Below are 23,123 nucleotides of genomic sequence, written 5' to 3'. Positions count from 1 at the left end.
CTCCTATCCACGGTCCCAAAATGGCAGCATAGGCACACCTCAAATTTCCAGTGGATTAAGAAAAGATTTCCAATGCATGTAGAAAATCTGCCTAAAATAAAACCGCACAGTGGAAAGAAGAATCAAGAGGTGGAGAGACAATAGTGTAGAACCCCTGGATCTAGCCATACCTGAAACCAGCCACTCAGAATTATCAGTTAATGAGCCCATAAATTTCCTTCTTTGCTGAAGTCAGGCTGGATTCCATTTCTGCCACTTTCAGCCAAGAGAGCTATGGAGATGCATCTATCCTCTCAGCCTTCCAGGGGTGTGGACTCAGGAATTGCCCAAGTTCTCCCTCGCTGACAGCCACCACCCTTCCCTGCGGAGGTTTCCAAGACTGATCTTCTATACCTCCTTGCAGCTTAAACCTTAGGCTCTGGAGCTCTCAGACTGAGCCACAGCCTCCCAGGGTTCCAGATTCCTTCTGTGGCATCTGCTGGCCGTGATGCTGGGCAAGGTAAGCAGGAAATGTGGGGGGAAGCCCAGACTCCAGGAACCTAAATCAAGGGCAAGAAATATCAGGAGCTCAGCAATCCCACTCCTAGGATAGGAGTCAGGCTATTCCAAGGGCACCTGTACACCCATGTTTATTGCAGCACTATTCACAATAGCCAAGCTATGCAAACAGCCAAGATGCCCCACCACTGACGAATGGATTAAGAAAATGTGATATCTATACACAATGGAATTCTACTCAGTCACAAAGAAGAATGAAATTTTGTCATTCTCAGGTAAATGTATGGAACTGGAGAGCATTATCTTAAGTGAAGTTAGTCAGGCTCAGAAGGCCAAAAATTGCATGTTCTCCCTCATATGAGGACTATAGACCCAAAACAAATGCAGTAATATTATGGGACACCAGTCACACTAAGGGGAGGCCGAACCTGGGAGGAATAGGGCAAGAGAAGGAAACCAAAAACTTGAATGTGGTTGACGTGCTCACTGTACTGGAATAGATATAGAAATTTTAAACTGGTCACAGCTACCATGGGAAGGAAATTAGGGAGGAGGGAAGAGGACTGGTAGAGGGGAACCAATTGGGGTTGTGGTACACATGTGCATGGAAACAACACAAGGAATCTCCCTGTGTAGCTGTCTTTATCTCAAACTAGAAAAACCACCATCTTTCTCTTATTATTTTTTATGTTTTTTCTTCTACAAAATCAGAGAACAGGAGGGCGGAACAGGTTCTGCCCTGGTGTGGGGGAGACATTAGTGGGAGGAGGGAGGTGGCAGGGAAAGGTGTAGGACAGTGAATATGGTGCAAACAATGTATCCACATGTGTGTGGATGCAAAAATGATACCTGTTGAAACTGTCCCAGGAATTGGGGAAGGAGGATGAAGGAGAGCAGTGGAGGGGGTGAACTCAAGTATGATATATTTGATGCGTTGTAAGAACCTTTGTGAAGGCTACAGTGTACCCCCACCCAGACCTATTATAGTTATTATAATAGAGGTTATTATACCTGTCCCACTGTGAATTTTGTGGGAAGATAGGTCTTTTGTTCATCAGTTTCAATCACCCTCTTTTCCCCAGCATGGAGACATTCAGAAAGGCAAATATTGAGGGGAGCTGCAGCACGGGGCTGAGGATGAAGCAGAGAGTAGCTCAGGAGAAAGGGGTTTCAGTCCCCGGCCTCCCATCCAGGCACATCAGGCAATCAGGGGCCCTGCCCTGGCAGACACAGTGGGTGCCTATGGGCACCTTCCCCCACCCACCAGCAGGCCCATTTCAATGAGGGGGTCTACTTCTTCCTCCAAAGCGTAGCCCCACCTTCAGCTACAAGTGACCCCTCACTGGCCTAAGCCAACCACTGCCATCCCATTATCCTGTCTGTGACTGGTTCAGGCATGAACTTGTACTTCAATTCTGACCAATAAAATTGAGGGGAGGCCTTCTGAGATCCCCCGGAAAGGTTTCTCCACTAATTTACAAAAAGAGTGACAAACCAGAAAGAGACGGTCTTCGCTATCCAGTGTCATGTCTGCATGTGGTGACTGGAATTGCCACAGTCACGGGGCCTCATCTGGAGGGGAAGCCAGTCCTCTGAAAGTGCACAACTCACTCACTCTACTCCAAGTCCTGCCCTGCCCCAGGACCCTTGCACGTGCATCTCCCTCTAACGAGAATACTCCCTGTGGCTCATTCCTCCAATTCATAAGGCCTCTGATCAAATGTGTACTGCTCAGAGGACTTCTCTGACCCGTCTCCCCTCCATTATTCTCGAGCCCCTTCCTTTTTCTTTTTTTAATACCAGCTCTTAATTCCATTATACGATACAGTTATACATTGCTTGATGGTGAAGATACCCTCTGAGAAATGTGTCATTAGGTTATTCTGTGGTTGTGTGAACACCATAGGGTGAACTTACCCAAGCCCAAATGGTATCACCCACCGCACATGTATGCAGTCTTTTGGTGACAAAAGACGTCGTCATGCACCAAATGACTGTTGCACCCACAAATACTGTGTGTCCGTATGCACTGTGCTCATAAGCAATACATGTAATAAGCACATAAAATATTTATATGTATTATAGAGTATATAGGATGAGTATAGGCATATGTGTATGCATTTAGAGTGTATATACAGCTGAACACACAGCTGTGTACATGTACACACTATATATATATTTATCTTTACAGGTACAGCGTGTGTGTGTGTCCATGTGTGTTTATTGCTAGTCCTTAACACACAAATGTCAGCCCCATGGAGGTGAGGACTTGGGGGCCTGCCCAATACTTAGAAATGCCTGGCACAAGTGACACCAGAAGGTGGGAAGAATGAGCCCTGCTTTTTTGATGACACTGTGGGGCTTCCCAGTGAACCGGCACGCAGGACCTCTTGCTGCAGGTCGTGATGCTCTTCCTCCCGAAACAAGCTGGAGCCTGTCCCTGTGGGTTTGGCTTCTGGCAGCTTCCTTCTGTGTGCTTGCACGGCACCCTCACTCTCAGATGCCCACCTTGCTGAGTTGGGCTGCCTGCCTCCACCTGCCAGGCTTGATGCAATCCCAAGCCCTCCCCAGAATGCTAGGCAGAGGGTCTGGCAACCAGATCAAATCCCAGCTCTGCTGCCCTGTTGGTGCTCCTTGGCAAACTCCATGGTTTCCTTGAGCTCCTGTGCATCCTCTGTGAGGTGGGAACAGCAGGAAGGCGCCCACCTTGGAGACTCGAGGGCCTTCAGTGCGATGCTTAGGGTAAAATCTCTGGCTTGATCAATTTCCCAACCTGGTGACATTAAGTGACAATCCATTCCTCTCTGTGCCCTGAGATCTTCCTCCGTCACAGAAAGGTGACAGAGATGCTGGCTTCAATGGATTAGATGAGATGGTTACAAATTGTTTAGCACAGTGCTTTGATAAAATAGCAGATATTACCGGTGCACTCATACACCTTCCCTTTCAGGATACAGACTGCAAACCCCAAAGGCCACAGGAGATGACTTTTGTAGGATAGGTGAAGGTGTTTGAGTTCATTTCTGACCCTTCCCAGGTGGGACCAGCTTCCTCCACCCCTGAATGGAGTTCTCACTGGGTAAGCACCTTACATAGGTGAGGGGACACGAGCCCAGCTTGGCACTGACTCTGCAAAACTTCCCTCGAAGCTCAGACCCCTTCCAAATCCACAGGAAGGACCAGGGCCACTGGCTCATCCCTCACCTGGCTGGGTCTAAACTGCAGGCATTAGGTTCACTAATCGCCTGTAATCACCTTGTTTGAATTACCATGGCAAGTGCTTCCCACTAAACGGCCTGTTATTCCAAATCACCCTTGGTGGTTTTAATTAAGTCCACTGGAATGTAGGCCCCTGGCCCTGGCTTTATTAGGGAAAGGTCCTGCAGACGCCTTGATTCCCCACCTCCCCTCCACAGAGCCTGTAAGAAGAAGGCATTCGGCCTGTCCGTCAGATTCTGAAGTCACCCTTAGTGAGAGGATGATCCTGCCATGACACACCACCGCTCCCCCAGCCCGTGGGTACCATCTGCTTCCAGAGACTCACAGGGCTGTGACCCAGAGACCAGGAGAAAGTCTTCCTGAGAGAGTCCCCAGAATTCTGGCCTCCTGACTCCATGTCCCAGGCTCCATGCACAGTGTATGAATTGCTGGGCAGAGACCTGTTTCCCCAGCTCAACCCTGAGGGGGCACGGGGTGGGGGCGGGTGGACAGGCATTTCTTGAGCACACATAGGAGATTAAGAAAAATAAGGAGAAGTTCTTCCTATGTCTAAGACCTGGGCAAGATGCTGGACAGGCAAAGGGGAGCCAAGTGACACTGCCTGCCCTCATAGGGCTTCTACTTTGAGGAAAGTTGAGCTATGTTCAGCCCCTGTGCCCCTGGCCTTAGAGGATTTATCCCATTGAATCCTTTACCCATCAAAGGAAGTGGATGTTGGGGTCCTTATAGTGGAAGAAACAGAGGATCAGAGAGGGTAAGTCACCTGCTTAAGCTCACACAGCTGCTGGTCCAATGGCAGAGTTTGAAGATGAACCTTTGAATCTATAGTCCGTCCCCACAAGGCAGCAATCAGGACAATCTGGGGAGGGAAGGACTCCAAAGTCTTCAGGGTGGAGCCACCACAAAAGGATGGTTTTATTTAATGGCATGGGGGGGGAGTGCATTTTCCCTGTCCCCACCCTGACATCACTGTGAACCTTGAACTGCTAAGTGGAGCGAGATGGGGCAGGGCAAAAGGTGAAAGCAGCCTGCTCACAGCCCACAGGGCTGGGGAAATGAGCTAATTAGGACCTTACAGTGGGGCCGGGCCACAGCTGGGCAGCTCCAGCTGGCTCAGGGTGGACAGAGTCCTCCTGGCCCTGAGGTCAGAGGGTCAGCCCTGCCTCAGGAGCAGAGGTTCTGTCCCTGTCCATCTGATCCCCTGGGCCTTCAGGTGCCACCGTGAAGACAAGGAGCCAGACCCACACGCTTCATAGAGAGATGGTTAGTTACGGCTCTTCTCTTCAGAAACAAAACCTCCAGCTCCCTGGTTTTCGTTTGGACTTGGCCTTGCTCTGCCCATGGTTTCACTGGCCTAAATGGTGAGTGCCAGGACACAGAGCAAGCCTGTCCGGTTTATCACTGGTCGGCACGCAGCACCCAGCACAACACCTGCACCATGCAAACTACTCAATAAATATTTTCTGGATGAATTAAGGAAGAAATTGGCTGAGAAGTCACAAAGCTAAGTGGCAGCTTTTCTTGGCCAGCCTGGGAGTGATCTGTGCTGGGCTGGGTTTTGCTCTGACCAGATTCATTAAAGCAGCATACATAAGTCACTATCTGTACTGCACACTGAGAACTCAAAGCTTCAGTGTGATCCCAGGGGGTGGGGACAAAGTCTAATGAGCAAGACTCAATTATTTCTAGATATCTAGGTCAATGACAAACAATCAAGGAAGCCTTCTCAGAAGAGATGGCATTAGAGAACCCTCATGGAGGCATGAAGTTGGTCGGGTAGAGAAATGGAGATGGCCATCAAACAGGAGCAAAGATAAGGGGACAACACCCCTGCATGGTTCAGACATCATGATACACAGGCATAAAAGCTCTCCAACGGCCTCCACTGCTCCTTGCTGCAGGACTCTCAGGGAAGCAAGGGGATCTCTAATTTAGCTGAGAAACAGGACCCAAGGGAGAAGAAACCCATATTTATTGAGTAGCTAGGTAGAGCCTGGATAAGTGGTAAGAACTGAAAAAGACATGGCGTGGCTGTCTGGGGGCCTCTAGCAGGGCAGATGTCAACCACACACAACACACAGTAGACTCAAATAGGGCGGGGGCTGGGGAGAGACTGAACCACAGAGGGAGCTGATGCAGTTGGTGGGCTTGGGGTGGGACCAGGATGACCCTATTTTACAGATGAAGAAACTGGGGATCCGAGGTGCAAATGTCCATCAGTTCTTTAAGCAAAGCAATTGCATAAAACAGCCTCTCACGTGGGCCGCACACAGTGGCTCCCAGCAAATTCAGGCATCTCAACCCTCAGGACCAGAAAAGCCCTTGGAGAGAAAGTGACTCTGTAAAGACTTACTCTGGCCGTCGTTTGGAGACATTTTCTAAGGGAGTCACCAGATTAAGAACACAGGTTAAAGTCAGACAACGTTCCAATGATCGCTGCTCTTGCTGGCGGGCCCTATGCTGGGCCCATGTGATAAGAGAACTGTCTGAAAGTCACACTGGGTGAAGGTGACGAGGCAGAGTGTCTGGCTGCCTACCACGTTACATGACGATGCAAGTGGCAAGGGACAATTTGATGAAAAGACAGCTCCCCATTAATCGTGAAGGGAGTGAGACAGGCTGATGAACCCAAGGCTGGAGCCGTCACCGAGGGGCGGAAGGAAGGACATGGCTGGGTCGTAGAGAATGAGGGAAATTTGATTAGGCAGGATGGGGCCAGTAGCAACAGCCACCTATAGCTCTTGTTACCCTTGAAACCAATCCCTTCTGCGCACACAGCAGCCGAGACCCTTATCCTAAGAATAAGAGGGTTTTTTAAATTGAGGAATAAAAAAGTGGGGTCGGTAGAAGAAGAGAAGAGAATGGTCTTTGCCTTCTGCAGTGAGTGCCAAAACTACTTGTCCACTCTGGGAATGACATGTCGGCAGACCCTGAAAAAGTGTCCCCATGGGCAGGGAGGATGAGCAGTCCCTTGGCCCACCACGGGGAGATTTCTCCATCCTCCTAATGTTTTCCAGGGGGCCTGGTCTCACAGAACAGAAATGCCAAAACTGGCCCAAAAACTTAAAAGTGGGGGTTTTCCACTCTGCACAGCTAGAAAAACCTAGAACTTGGGGGATGATATGTCTCCTCGTGGGACGCATGGGTCACACTCTGTCATGTAAGAATTAATCAGATTGGGGCTCTGTCACAGCTAGGTCCCTCTACAGGCCCCTGGCTTTCAGGTCATTGGGCTGAGGGGTCTTTGTTTGCCTTTCTTCAAGGTCACTGGCTCAAGCGTTCATGGCAACTGAGAAGCACCAGGCTGGAGGGCTCCCCTGCCACACCAAGAGAGATAGCCAGTGACAAAGGACTGGAGCCGAGAGCTGGCCCTCTGCCCTGCCTGTCCCCTCTCTGTACAGTCAGCTCCAGCCAGGCAATGAGTGGGCAGACAGAGCGACACTGAAGTCTAGCCCTCGCGTATCAGTTTTGATTTGGACTGGAATGGCCTTCCTCGGCTGGATTTCAAAAGACAGCGTTACTAACGAGAAACACACAAGCTCTCCAAATGATGTTAACTTCTTAAAAAGGGAAGGGGGAGATCCTCTTTGGCTCTGTTGACATATATTAGAACCACATTGTCCAAGGAGAAAAGAGTCGTCACTTCTGAGCAGAAATACAGGAGGCCTTGGGCTCTGGAAGACGCGGGAGCCGGGTGTCATATCTCTCTAAGCTTGGAGGGCTTTTTGTTTTTGTTTTTATTTTTATGTTTTTTAGGGTGCTGGGAATTTGCAACTTCAATTTAAAACAGAGGGAAAGGAAGGAGGATTACAGTGCGCAGAAATGAATTTTTGAATGCAAATGAACAGTTGGGGGTTTTAAATCAGTTTATCATTTGCTAACTGTTTTTGAGACAAGCAGGAGATGAAGACCAGAAGATAGATGTGGGCTTACAGCTTGCCACCTCCTGACATTTCCCAGCTCCTTGAGCCTGGGCAAGTCACCTGGCCCCAGTTTGGACACCTGAAACACCCCCTCTTAGGCCCCTGGGAGGAAGGCCTGGCCTGGGAGATGCCCACTCCCTGGTCAGAAAATGGAACTTGGTTAAGGGTGTCCTTGTTACCTGGGTGAAGTTAGATCCAGAGCTCTGTAGGCCTAGCTCTTTCGAGAACACTTGAGCATCCTCTAGAACCCCCTTGGAGATGTAACAGTCCATCCACAGAGAACACTCTCATTTTCAGAACTGAAGGTGGGGGGGAGGGACGACTGTGGCCCCTGTCTTTGTGTGCAGGTTGAGCCCAACTTGGGCACCTGAATGTGCCAGGGACTGGCTCCTTCCATAACCCAAGTGTGCTTCCTGACTGTCCACTTCCCGTGCCACCTCCACAGCTCTTCTCCAGAAAAGCCTCACTCGAGGGCCTCGGGAAGGCTTTCTACTTCCCACTTTGGTAATATCTTCTCCTTCCTAGGGTTCAGTTTACCCATCTATGTCAAAAGAAAATTGGGGGAGTTACCCCCAAGGTCCCCTTCAGAGCCAATGCATCACCAGTCTGTGAAGGCTGAGACTCCTTCTGACCTAGCAAAGGCTTTCAAGATGCCCAACAGCGGATTCCAGGGGCAACACATCCCAGCAAGACCCTGGCCAGCTCCCAGCCTCTGGCATCTTCAGGACTGCCCATCATGGTCAGGACACCAGAGCACTTTGGAGCAGGAGACAAATGGTGGGCTGATCCCCTCCTAGGAGCTTTCAGGGCTCAGAGACGCATTTGTCTGCCCACTAGACCTCTCTTCCCTGTAAAGGAAAGCCAAGTGTCCCAGGAGAACGAAGAGGGCTCCAAGTGTCCCAAAGCACGCTGTGGGCCTTTTCTCTTGGGAGAGATAAAGGCCAGTCCAGAAGGACCCTGGCTTGGACATGGGAATGGAGTCCCAGCGTGATCGGAGCCTGCTCTTGGCTTTATAAAAAGAGTCTTGCATCTACAGCTTTCACTTCCCCGAGGCCTTGGTTCTAAGAAACTGGACTCTGCCTTTTGCAAAAGCTGCTGAAACCAAGCAGAGGTCTTCAGCCCTCAGCACTGCGCCTCCACGAGGCGCTTCGGGTTGCTTTCAATGCCTTTAGAGGTTCTCTGGACATCTAGAAGGAAGTGGGCAGGGCTGGCATAAGTCACAAAGGGTTTCTTCCTCTGAGATCAGGAGAGTCTCAGCCCTGCTCCTTTATCAGACAAGCAGTCTAAGACCTTAAACTTTCTGACACTTATCCCACAGCTGTGAACTGGGGATGCCTCCCTGACAGGACTCCTCTGAGGACAAGCCCTGGGTTGGGCTGGGTCTCTGTTGGGGTGCCTGTCAGATGTTGCCACTTTTTGCAAATCTAGAAATTGCCTGGTGGCTAAGTGAAGAGGTGAGTTAGGAGCTCAGTTTCCCCAACTCATCCTAGCTTCTCCATCCTTACTTCTCCATCATGGCGGGTCCTTCCCACTCAGGTGCTGGGCCCAGCAGGTGCCATCTTTTGGTCAGCTGAAAGCCCCCAGCAACGGCTTCCATTCCTGCCCTGTGCCAGGAGGCAGGTGAAGAGAACCATGTAGAAACGTCACAAAGCGAGAGAAGAGAGAGAACAGGATTGTCTTGCCGCAAGACCTCACAGCTGCCCTGCCCTGGCATCTCTCCAGAGTTGGGGTCTTAGGGGTCATCAGCCCCTGAGACGACGAAGTCAGCTGGGACCCACATGGAGCTCTACCTCAGCTGCTATCCCCAGCCTGTCCCCGTGCATCTGAAGACTTGTTTCCAGCCAAAGGCAGACCCTGACCCAACAAGCCCCCAACCCTTTCAGTCACCTTGAACAAGGAATGTTTTTTTCATTAGTGCCCCACTCCTCTGCTCCCCTCCCTGCCCCACAAAGAGGCCTCCAAGCTTGAGCTTCCTGCTGCTGTCTCCAAACCCCATAATATCCCCAGGCAGCTGGAGGAAGAAGGCGGTGATCTCAGCTGACAGCCATGTGCCTCAGCCCTCCACCCACCCGACCCCTCCCCCTCGGCTGGCTGACAAGCTGTTTTCCTTCCCTTCGCCCACGTGGAGACAGCACCACTTCTCCCCCTCCAGGTCTCCCGGGACTCCTACCCCAGGACAAGCTCTGACCCAAGTAAAGCAACTGCCCTGTGCCAAAAGTGCTCTCAGTTGCAGCCTTTCTTAAACGCTCTGTCCCCATTTGACAGGTGAAGAAACTGAGGTGTCTTGCTCTACCCCTCCTCTCTGAGCACAGACTCCTTTTGGTGGTGGGGAGGCTGCCGCCAGGCTCCTGGGTACCATATGGCTCCTCCAAATGGTCAGGGAGCCTTCACTGCAATGCATGTGCTCCTCGCCAGCTGTTCCAGCTGTGCTGATTCCATGCTTCTCCCGCCTCCGCCCCCCCACCTCTGCCTTCCCCATTCTTCCCTTCAAAAATGCTGACTTTAGTCAACAGTAGAAAGTTTACTCTGGAGGGAACTGACACTCCTGTGACCTGAGGAGTTGTAAGGGGACAGATTTTACTTTTTAACAATGGGGATAATTTGACTTTAGAGTCATTTATACCTTGGTTCAAATCCTGACTGTGCCACTTCCTAGCTGTGCACCCTCCATGGGTCCCTTCTTCTCTGAAAGTCAGCTCAGCTTCCTTTTCAGGCAAGCAGGAATATTAGAAGTGCCTGTGGCCAAGGAAAGGCTCAGTGTGACAGAGAAGGAAAAGGATGGCGGGTCTTGAAACTTCTTGCCAATTGCAACCAATTCCTTAACAACCCAAATTTCCTTCCTCCCAATACCTGGAATGAGAGATGTAGCAAAGCCTGGTGGTAGCATTGCTCTGTCCAATATGGTGACCCCAAGCCACCAATGAAATTTAAAAATCAGTGTCTTGCTTACATCAGTCTGGTCCCGAGTGCTCTGTAGCTCCCTGTGGCCAGTGACTGTGATCGACAACACAGACCAGCCTTAAAGCTCTGGTCGAGAACATGGGCCCTGAGACCCAGCTGCGGGCTTCAGAGCTTGGCTTTCTAGCCATGTGACTCTAAGCAAGTTCCTTAGTTGCCCTCTGCCTCAGTTTCTCCATCTGCAAATTGGGGTGATGATAGTGTTCCACTCTTAAGAGTTGTTATGAAAAAAGATAAATTAGTGTTTGCAGACTACTTGCAAAGCCCTTGACACATCATAAGGGCTGTTAAACAATAAAATCAGATTACAAAGTACAAAAGTTGGCTTCCTATGTCCCTATGTATAAATGTCAGCAGGGATGTTCCCCACACACAGATGCACACCTCAGTACTGACCAAATTCCAGATTCCATACTAAATGAGTCACCGTGTGTAACAATTCCTTTAATTCTAGACTTGTACATAGTTTGCATGGTAAATATTAATTCAAGGAAGTAGAAGCGGAAATCTGTCAGAAACTTAAGATCTGGAAAACACAGCACTGAACATTCAGTCTTACCCAGAGCTACCTGGTAGCCAAGGTAAAAAGGGAAATATGGCAGACGGTTTCATTTTTATCTGATGATCAGATGAGCTCATGTGCTTTTCTCTTACCCAAGATCTGATCAAAAATGAAATTTTTATATGTATGTAGATTTTGTAAAAGTCTGTGATTAACCCTCTCTTCAGGCCAATCCCCAAATTTCTAAGTTCCAACACACATCTGAGTTGCAAATCCCACTAGGGTGAGGTTTTAAATCTTCCCATAGCCTCTGCCCCCAGAGAGTCTCATGCCCCTAAGTATTACAGCAACCTCTGAAGTATTTCTGCCTGTCCTTGACCCTGACCTTGAAGCCCCTTTTTCATGAAACTAGGACCTGGTATACATCTGTCCCTGGTGGGAACTCTCCATAGGGCTGCATAGATCTTCTTTGTCTCAGGGTCCCATAGTGTTGCCCAGTTCAAGGTCAGGAATGAGGACACAGACACCAGCCTCCTCACCCTCAACACTGAGCCAAATCAGTTGATGGGCCAGGTAGAAGTGGCAAGGGTGCCAGACTAGTGTCTCCCAGACCTGAGAGCCAAGCTATCCTTGGAACTTTCTCAAACTTCAACTGCCTTCTGCCTGAGACTGAAGATCAGTCTGCCCGCCACGGGCTGGAGGGAAACCTCGGGTGGCACGGAATGTAGCTGTTACCGAGAGCAGCTTACAGCTAATGCCATCCCGCCCAGCCCCACAGGACGTCTGCCAGTCTGCCTGTCTCACCAAAGCTGCGTCATCCCCCAGGGCTGGCAGCCGAGGCAGCCAAGGTCAGGCCAACATCGAGAAGCCTGTGATATGGCAAAGCCGGGTTTGAAGAGACCCTTCAGAATGGCTGGTCCCAGGGCCAATCAAGGTGCCCCTGTAACATGGGTAGCACTCTGCCTGCTGGGCCCACCCCAAGTGGTTCATCCCATTTCCAGCCAATAGGAGGAGAGGAAATGCTCCCTAGAACAGGCCAGCTTGGAAAGGGAACTTTAGCAGTTCAAAGATCCATCGAGACCCTGAACAAGAAGGAGAGGGAGGGGAGTTGATGTGGCTCCATGCTGCTGTGAACAGGCTGAATTGTGCCCCTCCCCCATTTGTAGGTTGAACTCTTAGGATTTGGAGATGGAGGGGCTCTTTACAGAGGCAGTTAAGGTAAGTGAGGTCATATGGGAGGGCTAATGTGACTCGTGCCTTTATAAAAAGAGGAGGTCAGGACATAGAGGCTCTCAGAGGGAGGACCAAGTGAAGACACAGGGAGAAGATGCCATCTTCAAGGAGAGAGGACCTGGAAGGAACCAACCCTGCTGTTACCCGGATCTTGGACTCTAGGCCCTGAAACTGTGAGACAACGGGTTCCTGTGGCTTCAGCCCCTGGCCACGGGTCTCTGTGATCACAACCCAAGCAGTCGTGTGGAGCGCCAACAGGCCTCCTGATGATCGGACTGCACCCCAAAGCTGCCACTCCCACAGCTCCCTCCGGTGGACAGGAACAGAATGAGGTTGGTCAAAGGCCTGTGTGCCAGGCACTCATGGATTATGCCACTTGATCCTCCCAATCCTGCCAGGAGAAGCATGGGCTCCATTTTCCAAGGAGGAAGCTAGGAGCCTCTTGGCAGGGAAGGTCGTTGGAGTTGTGTCTTATTTGGTTCTGTCTAGTTTCAAAGCTGAGGCCCCTTTCACAAGTACATGAACAGAAGACACAACTAGGAACTGGGTGACCACAGGTTAACAGGTGATTCCCAGGTAAGCATCTATCCCACACATCCGTGAGCTCTGGGTACCACACTGGGGGTGGCCCCCACCTCAGAATCTCCCAGAGAAGCCCAAAGTCTTCCTTCCTTGCAAAGAAAAGAGGCCCTGGGAAGAAAGAATGAAAGGAGAGGACACCAGAGCAAGGGGTTTAAAGATGGAGACACTGAGAGAGTCCAGGAACCAGCAGAGAGAGGAGCACTCTGTCCATAGCTGGGAATGTTCCCTAAAACCTCTCCTGCACCCCCAGAGTCTGGTGGCCCCCAATTCTGATGGAATTAGCAGCACAGGTACTGCATGCCAGGTGCTTTGGTGGATTCCTTACACCCTCTCTGTGATGACTCCTTCTGTGGTATGAATCCTAGAGAGGCAAATCATTTGCCCAAGGACCCACGGTGAGGAGAACATCAACCCCTGATTCCTGGAGCTGGAGTCCGCTTCCCAGTCATTCCCCTGCACTGGAAGGGACAACTGTAGACGTTTCATTGTTTGGGCTATAGAAGTCGGTGGCCCACGCCTGCAATCCCAGCTATTTGGGAGGCTGAGTTTGGGAGCATTGAGGTTCAAAGTCAGCCCAGGCAAATGGTTTGAGAGACCTCACCTCCAAATTAACCAGAACAAAATGGACTGGAGGTGTGACACAAGTGGTATAGCACTTGCACGAAGCCCTAAGTTCAAACCCCAGTCCCACCAAAAAAAAGAATAAACTAACGTGTGCACCATTTCAAGAAGAGAAACACTATAGGCAAGAAAAAACCCACCACAGAAAAGGGCTGGTGGAGTGGAATAAATAAATAAATAAATAAATAATAAAAAATAAAAAAAAAAAGAAACACTATAGGCTATCAGCCATTAACAGCCTAGCACAGCAAGTGAAAGTGCATGGAAAAAAAACTGAGTCCTGGCACCCTAGGTCAAGCTGCAGACACCTGAACCAATAAATTTTCTTTTGCTGAACCCATTATGCTAAAGAATTCACTGTTACATGGAAGCACAAAGCATTTTAGAAAGAATAGGTATTAAGTGCAAATTCAATATGCTGATCCTTATTAAAACAGTTTATGGGCTTCCGTTGCTCTCAAGACCCAAAAACTTGACCATGGGTTTCACAGCCCTGACCCCAGATGCCTCCTGCAGCCTCAGCGTGATCCAGCCCCTCCTCTACACTGATCTGCCCTTCTTCTACCACAGGGCCTTTGCACAGACTGTTTCTTCTTCTTTGAGCACTCTTACCTCCCATCCTCACAGACATAACAGATCCCAACTGCGTCTTGATGTCTTTAGCAAAGTTTTCCCGAGCCTCCCCATCAATGACTTTCTCCCCAGTTGTATCCCTCCATAACTCTCCTCTTTAATGCAAAACACCAGTAATCTTTACAGTCATGTGATGACTTCATGTCTCCTCCCTGTTCATCTGAGAGTTTCACGAGGGCACAAATGACATCTGTGTTTGTTCACTGTTGCCCCTCCCCCAATGCCTAGAACAACCTCCTGTCACTCAGCTTGAAAATAAATTGATACTACAGCACCTGGGAGAGAGTGTAATACAGAAACACTTCAGTTTGTAAATAATGTATATTTATTTCTAGGATGTATCTTTTTTTCCAGAGGTGTCCATTTCTTTTGTTACCAGAAAACAAAGATTTATTTTTAAAGAATGAAAAAGAGCAGCACTTCTCGCCCAGAGCAGAGCCAGTGGCTAAGTGACAGATCCCAGCCTGTCACCAAAATATATGAGAATGGTATTTTTCTTTTTTTTATGTTCACAGACACATGCATACCACTAAGTGAATGGACAGAATTATTTCCCTTTTGAAGGTTTGCTTCCACAGTTTTGCTGCCTGCTACTGTGTCAACAGTACAGATTCACAAACACCACCACCACGAACAGAAAGATGCAAAGCAAGTTTGTTTTTGCGTTATTTTCCTCCTCGGGTCAGTGAACTTGACCTTGTGATTTCTACTGCTCGAAGCTCCAAAGTCACATCTTCTGCTAAGAAATGACCCGGAACTCACCTGTTGAAATTAAAGCCTGGTGATCCCTGGAGCCTCTTGTGAGCTCCAGCACATCCACACGTGTGGCCATCTGGTCACAGCCAAGATGACCAGAGAGTGAGCTGGGTGGCAAAAGACAAGCATCGGGTTCCAGGCCCCAGTTGCTCACCCACTCTGTGATCTCAAGCAAGTACCTCTGCCTCACTGGGCCTTGATTTCCCCATCCATGAAAGAAGGAGGCACTGGGGGCATAAGTTGGTGGCGGAGTGTTTGCCTAGCTTGTGCAAGGTCCTGTGTTCCAACTGCAGCACTGCAAAAAATTTAAAAAAAAAGAAAGAAAGAAACAGGAGGAGGACTTCGATCAGACAGACGAGCAATTTCCAAATTGTTGCAAAACTTTGGCTGCAAGTCTTATTTCTTTTCCAGCAAAATCAGAAACAGAAGTTCAATATATAAACAGATAAAAGCAGAGCCTCTCAGCCTGACATGGAGTGAAAGTCTGAGATCCGTCCGTTTGTCCCCTTTCTCCTGCACGACCCCTACTCCTAATGCTTGCCTATATATGCGTGCGCGCACACACACACACACACACACACACAAGCGTGTGCATGCAGCAGCAAAGACACCAGGATGACAGTCTGCAGGTCACAGGCGAAGCCATTGCTAACCCCCTCCCACCTCTGCTAAGCCATAGATTCAGTGGTTTCATCTTGATTGACATTAGCTGTGCCTGTGTCCCATCTTGCTACAATCGTATACTTCTCTCTTAATTTACTGGTCAATGAAAAGGACTAGAGCCTGACATTATACCAGGGACATATGGTACCCAAGAGGAGCACAGCCCTCACAGAGCCCCTGGTTCCCAAGGAGAAATCAATAATGACACAGACTACGTGACCTTGGTGGCAAGTGCTGGAAGAAGGAATTTTAAGGTCCTAGAGAATCAAGCCCAGGCAGGCAAGTAACAGGTAGAGACCCAAAGGATGAGGAGGCTAAGAGGAAAGGAAGAGAAGCCAAAGAAAAGGAACAGCACGTGAAAAGGCCCTGTGGCTGAAGCCTAGCCCACCAGGGAGCAGAAAGCAGGAGAGGTGGCTGGAGCCAAGTGTAGGAGATCATGTGGAGAACTGAGGAGGAGGAGGTGGAAGGGTGGTGCTAAGGTGTCACCCTGGCTCTGGGGGTGTGTCAACAAGGCTTTTCTTTATCCTAAGAGAAATATAAACGCCTCAAAAAAAGCCAGAAACCTGGTACTGACATACATACATTCAGCAACATTTGTTGAGCTACTGTGTGTCCTCACTATCCTGGACCTTAGGGATAAAACAGTTAAAAAAAAAAAAGATCAAACTCACTGCCCTGTCCAAGTGAGGGAGAGAAAAAAAAAAAAACAAACTAAAACAGGAAAGTTGTCAGATGTAGAAATAAATAGATCGGGGCTTTGGTGGAGCCTGAAGATGGCTCCCACAACCTAGGGAGGAAGAAGGTGGGATGGACGCTTTAAGAAAAAAAAAAAAAAAAGAACAAAACCTGCTGGGTGTGGTAGCACATGCCTGTAATCCCAGCACTCAGGAGGCAGAGGCAGGAGGATGGAGAGTTTGCGTTTCAGAGGTTTCCATCCATGGTTCCTCGGTTCTGAGTTTCTGGACCATGGTGAGACAGGGCACCCTCACGGCAGGCGGTGGTTGGGCAAAGCTGCTTACCCGTTGTGGCCAGGAAGTCAGGAGGATGAGATGGGAAGGGACCAGGCATGCCCCGGTGACCTACTTCCTCCAACCAGACTTCACCTCCTAATACTCCTAATGGCCCGTTCAGCTGTGACCTCATCAATGAATTAACCCATTGGTGATGTCAGCACCCTCGTGATCCAATCACCTCCCCACCGTGCCACCCGCTTGAGACCATGCCTTCAACACATGAGCCTTTCTGGGCAGAGGGACACTTCTGATCCAAACCATAATGTCCTCATGATCAGGCACAGATTCAAGGGGCAGGACAGGAGCCCAGAGCCCAGCCATAACTATGCTGACAGCAGTAAGAGATGCTGGCTTGGAGCCTGACACAGAGCAAGCCACGAACACAGCCCCATTCGACACAGCTCCGGAGGTGGCTGACTGGAAAGTGGCAGAGGGAGGTGACAGGCAGACCGAAACTGTCCTGCCTTTTACTCCCAGCCAACAGGGTGAAGGGAAAGGAGACAAGTGATATGGTCTTCTGTATGAAAGTGAGACTCCCTGGTCCAAGGCTATTTATCCTCCTCCAAGGTAGAAGAGTCTTTGTGAAACAGTCTCAGAGAGGCCAGCTGTGTCCCCACCCCTCTGCAGAACCCCCACGGGGCAGTGGCCAGGAGTGGGGCAGATCCTTTTTGGAAGAGTAAAGTAACCCCAGGAGACGCCTGGGAACACTGGGGCATTGACCGTCTGGGGCCTGGACTTTTCCTTTGCCAGTGGGGAGGAAGGCCAGAGGTGGGCAGGACGGGTGTGGGGCTGTCGTCCTAAGCCTTGACTGAGGTTTGGGTGGCAGAACAGACCTGAGGAATGAATAGGGCTGTGGTGAGTTAAGCAGCTTGGAGTGTGAGGCAGGCGGCCTCTGCCACAGCCCCGGGCCATTCTGCTCCTAACAGCTCACCTTTCATGGCTGGTGGCACTTTCTGGACAGGCCGTGATAGCCCAGCTTTGTGGGGCAGCCAACCATTCATGTCATCCAAGGCCAGGACCAGTTCCTTCCTTCCCTGTTCCAGATGGGGTACTACTCCCAAGAGGCTCAGAGTCGCCAAGGAGTCCTGGGGACACCAGCTCCCTTCATGCCAATCAGTGCATATATTAAGAAGCAGAAGAGATGGTTCTTCCTGGGGCCAGAGACTGGCTTTCTCTGCCAGCCCTGTGAGCTGTGTGAATTTGAGCATATTAATTAACATTTTTGAGCCTCAGTTTCTTCATCTGTAAAGAGGGGACTTTTAAAATGAGCCCTCTAAAATGAGCAATATAATGTCACCCCCAGGGCAGCTGTGAGAATTAAGAAAGTGCCCAGAAAAGAAAAGTGCTCAGTAAGTCAAGCTCAGTATGATTATTTACAGACTAAAATTCAAGACCACTAGGCTGACGCTCACAGAGGCAGTGCCAGTGAAGGTTTTAAAACTACAGCTGGAGACTCAAACACAAGTGCTCTACCAGGCAGCCTCGGCTCCAGCATGCTGATCCAAAATTCAAACTGTGGGGATGCTTGTGACTGAATCAGGCGACTCCCGCTCTGGGAAGAGGAAATGGGTCTTGTCAGTTCAGATGCAGGAGGTGACAGGCCCTGGCAGGCCAGGGGAACACTCTGGGAGATGAGCAAAAGCTAGTGACCATTATAGCAGAATGGTTATACCCAGAGAGAAGGGCTCCTTCCAAGGTGAGTTGGGGCAGTTCTGGCCTCCAGCTCAGGGCTGTGATGAGGGAAGCAGACTCAGCCTGCATACTGACAGCCCTCACCAGGAGGCCCATTGCGTGAGGCCTTGGGGAAGGGCTCACTGAGCAAGAACCAGGGCCAAGCATTGTGCTAACACAAGGAGATGGACATTAGTGAGACATGGCCTGTCTACACAGAGATCAAGAAGGTTAACACAGTCTACCTCCTTTGTGAATTCTCTGCAAACACTATTCTCTTTAATCCTCTGAGTGGCCTTAGGAAAGGAAAGAGTTCAGAGATGCTGAGCCACTGCCCCAAGTCACCCAGCAGGAGTGTGGCAGCAGACACAGGCCACCAAGGCTTCCAGCTCTGACTCTGTCATCACAATCTCCCCCAACCCCCCCACCATCACCTCCCTGGCTGTCCATGGAACTTGTACCCAGAGTTGCTCTGTGATAAGAAGTTGAAAGGGAAGGCAAATTCCCCATCTCTGCTTCCCCAAGCAGCCATGTGCCCCTCTCTTGTGCTTCAGCCACTCACCCGGAGCCTTGGGCAGGGGTGCCAGCCCCACCCAGAGGGGCACACCTGGATGTCTTTCCCATCGACCCCACAGGTATCAGGCAGAGGCTCAACACAGAGCCACCCAGCTGCTACTGCCATGGAACATACAAATCAAACCCAACTGTGACCCAAAACCACAGCCAGTTTTTGAACCTTGAAATTTCCCTCCTTACCGACCCTCAAACCAGAGCTGACGTTCACACTCCTGAAGGCAAAGCCAGCCAACAAATGAAAACCATTCCCACAGTCCAAGCCCAACCATTTGCTCCCAGAATTGGAGCGTGAACCTCCTAAGTGTTGGGCCACACCTAGTCTCTGCCCCCAAACTTTTGCTCATGGTTTGGAGCCTTTGAGTATAAAAATGGGGTGCTGAAGGTACTGAGTGGGGGACAAGGCCTTTCTCAGCTTTGGGACCCTATGATAGCCTTTAGGTAGAAAGTGGTAAGCCAACCCCAGGACCCTGGGGAAGGGAGAAAAGGCAACCAAGAGGGCTATGGATGAAACTCCACTTTCCCAACCAGGTATGGCATCACACTCTGTGTTACTTAATGGGTGAGCCTGGACCACCATCTTGCAACCTTGGTCCCTGTCCTCCCACAGCAAAGGGCAATGCACCATCTTGTCTAACTTTGATACCTGGTGACAGTCATCTGGGAGCTGGAAGGGGTCATAGGCTTGGGAAATGTCCAGCCACACCACCATGGGCTTGGCCGAAGCTTCCAATGAAAGTAGGACCACTCAGCATGGCAGTGTGTCTGTCTGTCTTCCAGCCATGTTGAGTGGAGACAGACACAGAGTAGTAGACGTGGGTGTAGGACAAGGAGACCAATAAACTGAAGCCCTGGTAGATGGCCCTAGCTTCTCCCCCAGAGGCTGGAGGGCTGGGTGACCAAGCACACAGAAGTGGCCGGCTACAGAGCTCACCTCCTAAAAGAGATGCACATGCGTCATTCAGTCAGCACCCTGAGCTCATGGCTATTCAGCTATATCACCTCTACACTGAGGAGCTCCTTCCCTTCCCACAGGGAGCCAGGCTGCTTCCCTGCCAGGGCTTGGAGGGGAGAGTGGAGTAGGGTGCCAGGGGCAGGCACAGAGGGGCTTGGTGGATCACTGAGGAAGGAGGCCCCCTTGCAGGAATTCAGGGGAATCATTTCTCAGGCCCCCATGGTGGCAGGACTGGAAAGTCAGAGGAGGTCTTAAACCCACAGGGTCCCAGCAAAGCAAGGAGACTGGCAGTCTACTCACTGTGCCAGCTCAGGTCACCTCAGTCCAGGCTCAACCTTTCCCTGGGACAATGAACCATTCTCTTGGTGAGAAAACTTTCCAGAAAGTTCCTGGCATAGAGTAGGCATTACAGAGCAAGTCGTTGGGACCCAGAGAGGTCTAAGTTGAAGTCCTCACTGTATTCTCCGGTGGTGATAGGGGCTGGTAGAGTGACTCAGTGGTAGATCACCTGCCTAGCAAGCATGAGGCTTTGAGTTCAAACCCCAGTACCACCACCAAAAAAAAAAAAAAAGGGATAATCATAGGTACATTTTACCACTGGCCTGAGGTTGACAGCAGGCACATAGTAGGTACTGTAAATCGCTTAGGCTAGTGGCTATCCCATACTGCCCAGAAGGGCTTGGTACATAGAACCACACAGAAGCATAGTCAGCCTCCTCCAGGGGAGGCTCAGAGCCCCAACCTGGCCTGGCACCCAACACTGCATTCAAGAGTACATTTCTCAGTGACCAGTGTCCGCTTGTCCAGCTCCTCCATGGGAAAACTTGGAGTCCCGACTACAGTTACATTTTCAAACCTTCTCACAATCCAAGTGTCAACACCAATCGAAACAAGATGTTATTTTCAGACCTCCTGCCAGACCGGATTAATTTCTACAGGCTCAAAGCCCATTCTGGAACTGTAATGTCTCAATTTTACAGATGAGAGGAGGGAGGAAAGAAAGTCAAATCCTTCTTTGACTGCTTGATTTGGAGACATTGGGGAAGGGTGTGCTGGAGCAGGTGTGGGATTGGGCTTGGTCTTGGCACCCGAATGCCCCATACCTCAAAAACAGCACCTGAGGCCTGCATCTTTCCCACGGCTGACCTCTGCTGACACATGTCTAGTCCTTCTGTCACCTCACAGCCACCTTCTCGATCCTATTGTATATGTCACCAAATTCTCTGCCTGTTGAGTCTGGAGAGCCAATGGGCATGGGAGCGTTGACCAAGGTAGGGAAGATGAAAACCAGAAGAAGGATGAAACATCTCCAAGCACGGGGTTCAAGTGCACCCCAGATGAATTGAGGCCTGGGTATGTGGCTGCCTGGAGGGAGGACAAGGTCTTGAGTCCAGACGCTGGACCCCACTCACTGGCAAGTGAGGACCCGGCTCTGCCTCAGACTTGCAGCATGAGGTCGCTTTGTGCCATCTGGAATCCTCCCAGCAGCTTGCCAAGGTGAGCATGGTCGTGACGTTGCCAAAATGTCCATGTTGCTGACCAGGAAACTGAGAGACTCGCTCAAGGTCACCAGCATGCCTGGGTTGCATGGGGGTCTTGCTCTCACCAGCCCCATGGACCTTAGCAGCAGGACAGTAGAAAGAAGGTCTTTCCCTTGGGGTGACCCTGACCTTTCCCTATTCACCACTGAAGGGACAGTTGGGTCCCCTGTGTGAGAGCAGAGGGGACAGGACAGTCTGGACACTGAGTATTGTTCAGTCTTGTTCTGTACATTTCCCTCTACTTGCTATCTAACCTGACCTGAATGAAAAATAAACTCCATCTAACTTCTCCTCAGCACAATTCTATGACTATTGTGAGAAGTGGGCAACCTCATATATGTGCAAGAAAGCTTAGAAAGCTAAGCTTCCCCTCCTGACTGCACGCCTCACCAGGCCAGAGCTCCTATTTATCCTCAAGGTGCAATTATAACACTGCCTCCTCTGGGGAGCCTTCCCTGAATTCACCATTGCTTTTTCCTCCCTTGGAGAGTTCTTCTTTTTGCCTACCTAGTATACTGGGATAAGGCTCATATGTCTGTAAGTCCAGTAAAAGGTTGGCACACCAGAAACTCTCAGAAAAATCTGTATTGAAGCAACGAATTGAGAGTAGAGATACATTGGCACCTCATGGCTCCATTTTGGAGATGAAGAAACTGAGGCTTAGAAATCTAAGCCACAGCTTGTAAGTGGTTCTACCTGGCTCATAGCCCAGTTCTGCTTGACTCCAGATGGGCATTCAGAGTCAGGAGCAGTCAGCCACGCCCACTTCTCCAGGGCCCTTGCTCCACCAGCCAGGTTGGGAATCAGCCTAGACTTCCATGCTGCCCAGTCTCTTGACTCTCCAAGGCACACCAAGGCAGGACTGCCCATCGTTCCAAAGGCCCCTGACCATGGACTTGGGGGTCTCAGTATTCATATGTGAATGGGTTCCCTTCAACTTCAATCTGGTCTCTCCCTCATCCCCTGATGGGAGGTCAGGCCCAGTCAGGCAGCCCTCCTTTCCGAGGTCTGGGCAGGCAGAAGGAGAAGGGCTTATCCCCACCCCCGGGGCAAAGGATGGAGAGACAGCGACCACAGCAACAGCAAAGTCATGACCTGAGAAGGGCATCCAAGCTGCCTGCAAATTTTACCCTGGTTCTGTCATCAACCCAGGAGGCTCATGGGAATCCTGGAGCCCTGGGGCAGAGCTAAATGCAGACCAGCCTTCATGGTAGCAAGGGAGTAGCATCGACCAGGGAGCAAATGAGAGACAGCCTACACAAATGCCACAGTGGGGTCCAGAGCCTCCACCCGGATGGGAGCCCTCTGGGACCTGGCTCACAGACAGCATCTGCATCTCGCACATCCCTTTGTTCACCTTGCAGTCCCTCTTCATTCACTAGCATTCAGGAACACAGAAGAGGAAATGAAAAGACTCAGAAATTCACCCCCAACCCCACCTTTCAGAAGGACCACTGTCAAACTTTGACACATGTGATTCCAGGTGACTTCCTAGATATAGCCCTTGTTCATTTTCAAGATGGGATCAGACTGGCCAACACTGTTTTACAACCTACTCGTTTTACTTACCAACGTGAAATTATAGCATGTGCCCACACACGCTTATGAACGCTCCCAACATTTCTGGAAGAACATGCAAGAAATGTTAATTTGGTTGCTTCTGGAGAGAAAGCCTGCAGATCTAGGGTGGGAGAAAACCCAATTTCTAATTTCATGTATTTTATTTAATAAGCATGGGAGTGTTTATTGTATGCACTGTTGCAAGCATTGCACGCAGGGGCA

This window comes from Castor canadensis, chromosome 1 (genome assembly GCF_047511655.1).
Source record: "Castor canadensis chromosome 1, mCasCan1.hap1v2, whole genome shotgun sequence".
NCBI lineage: Eukaryota > Metazoa > Chordata > Mammalia > Rodentia > Castoridae > Castor > Castor canadensis.
This window is presented reverse-complemented; position numbering follows the sequence as displayed.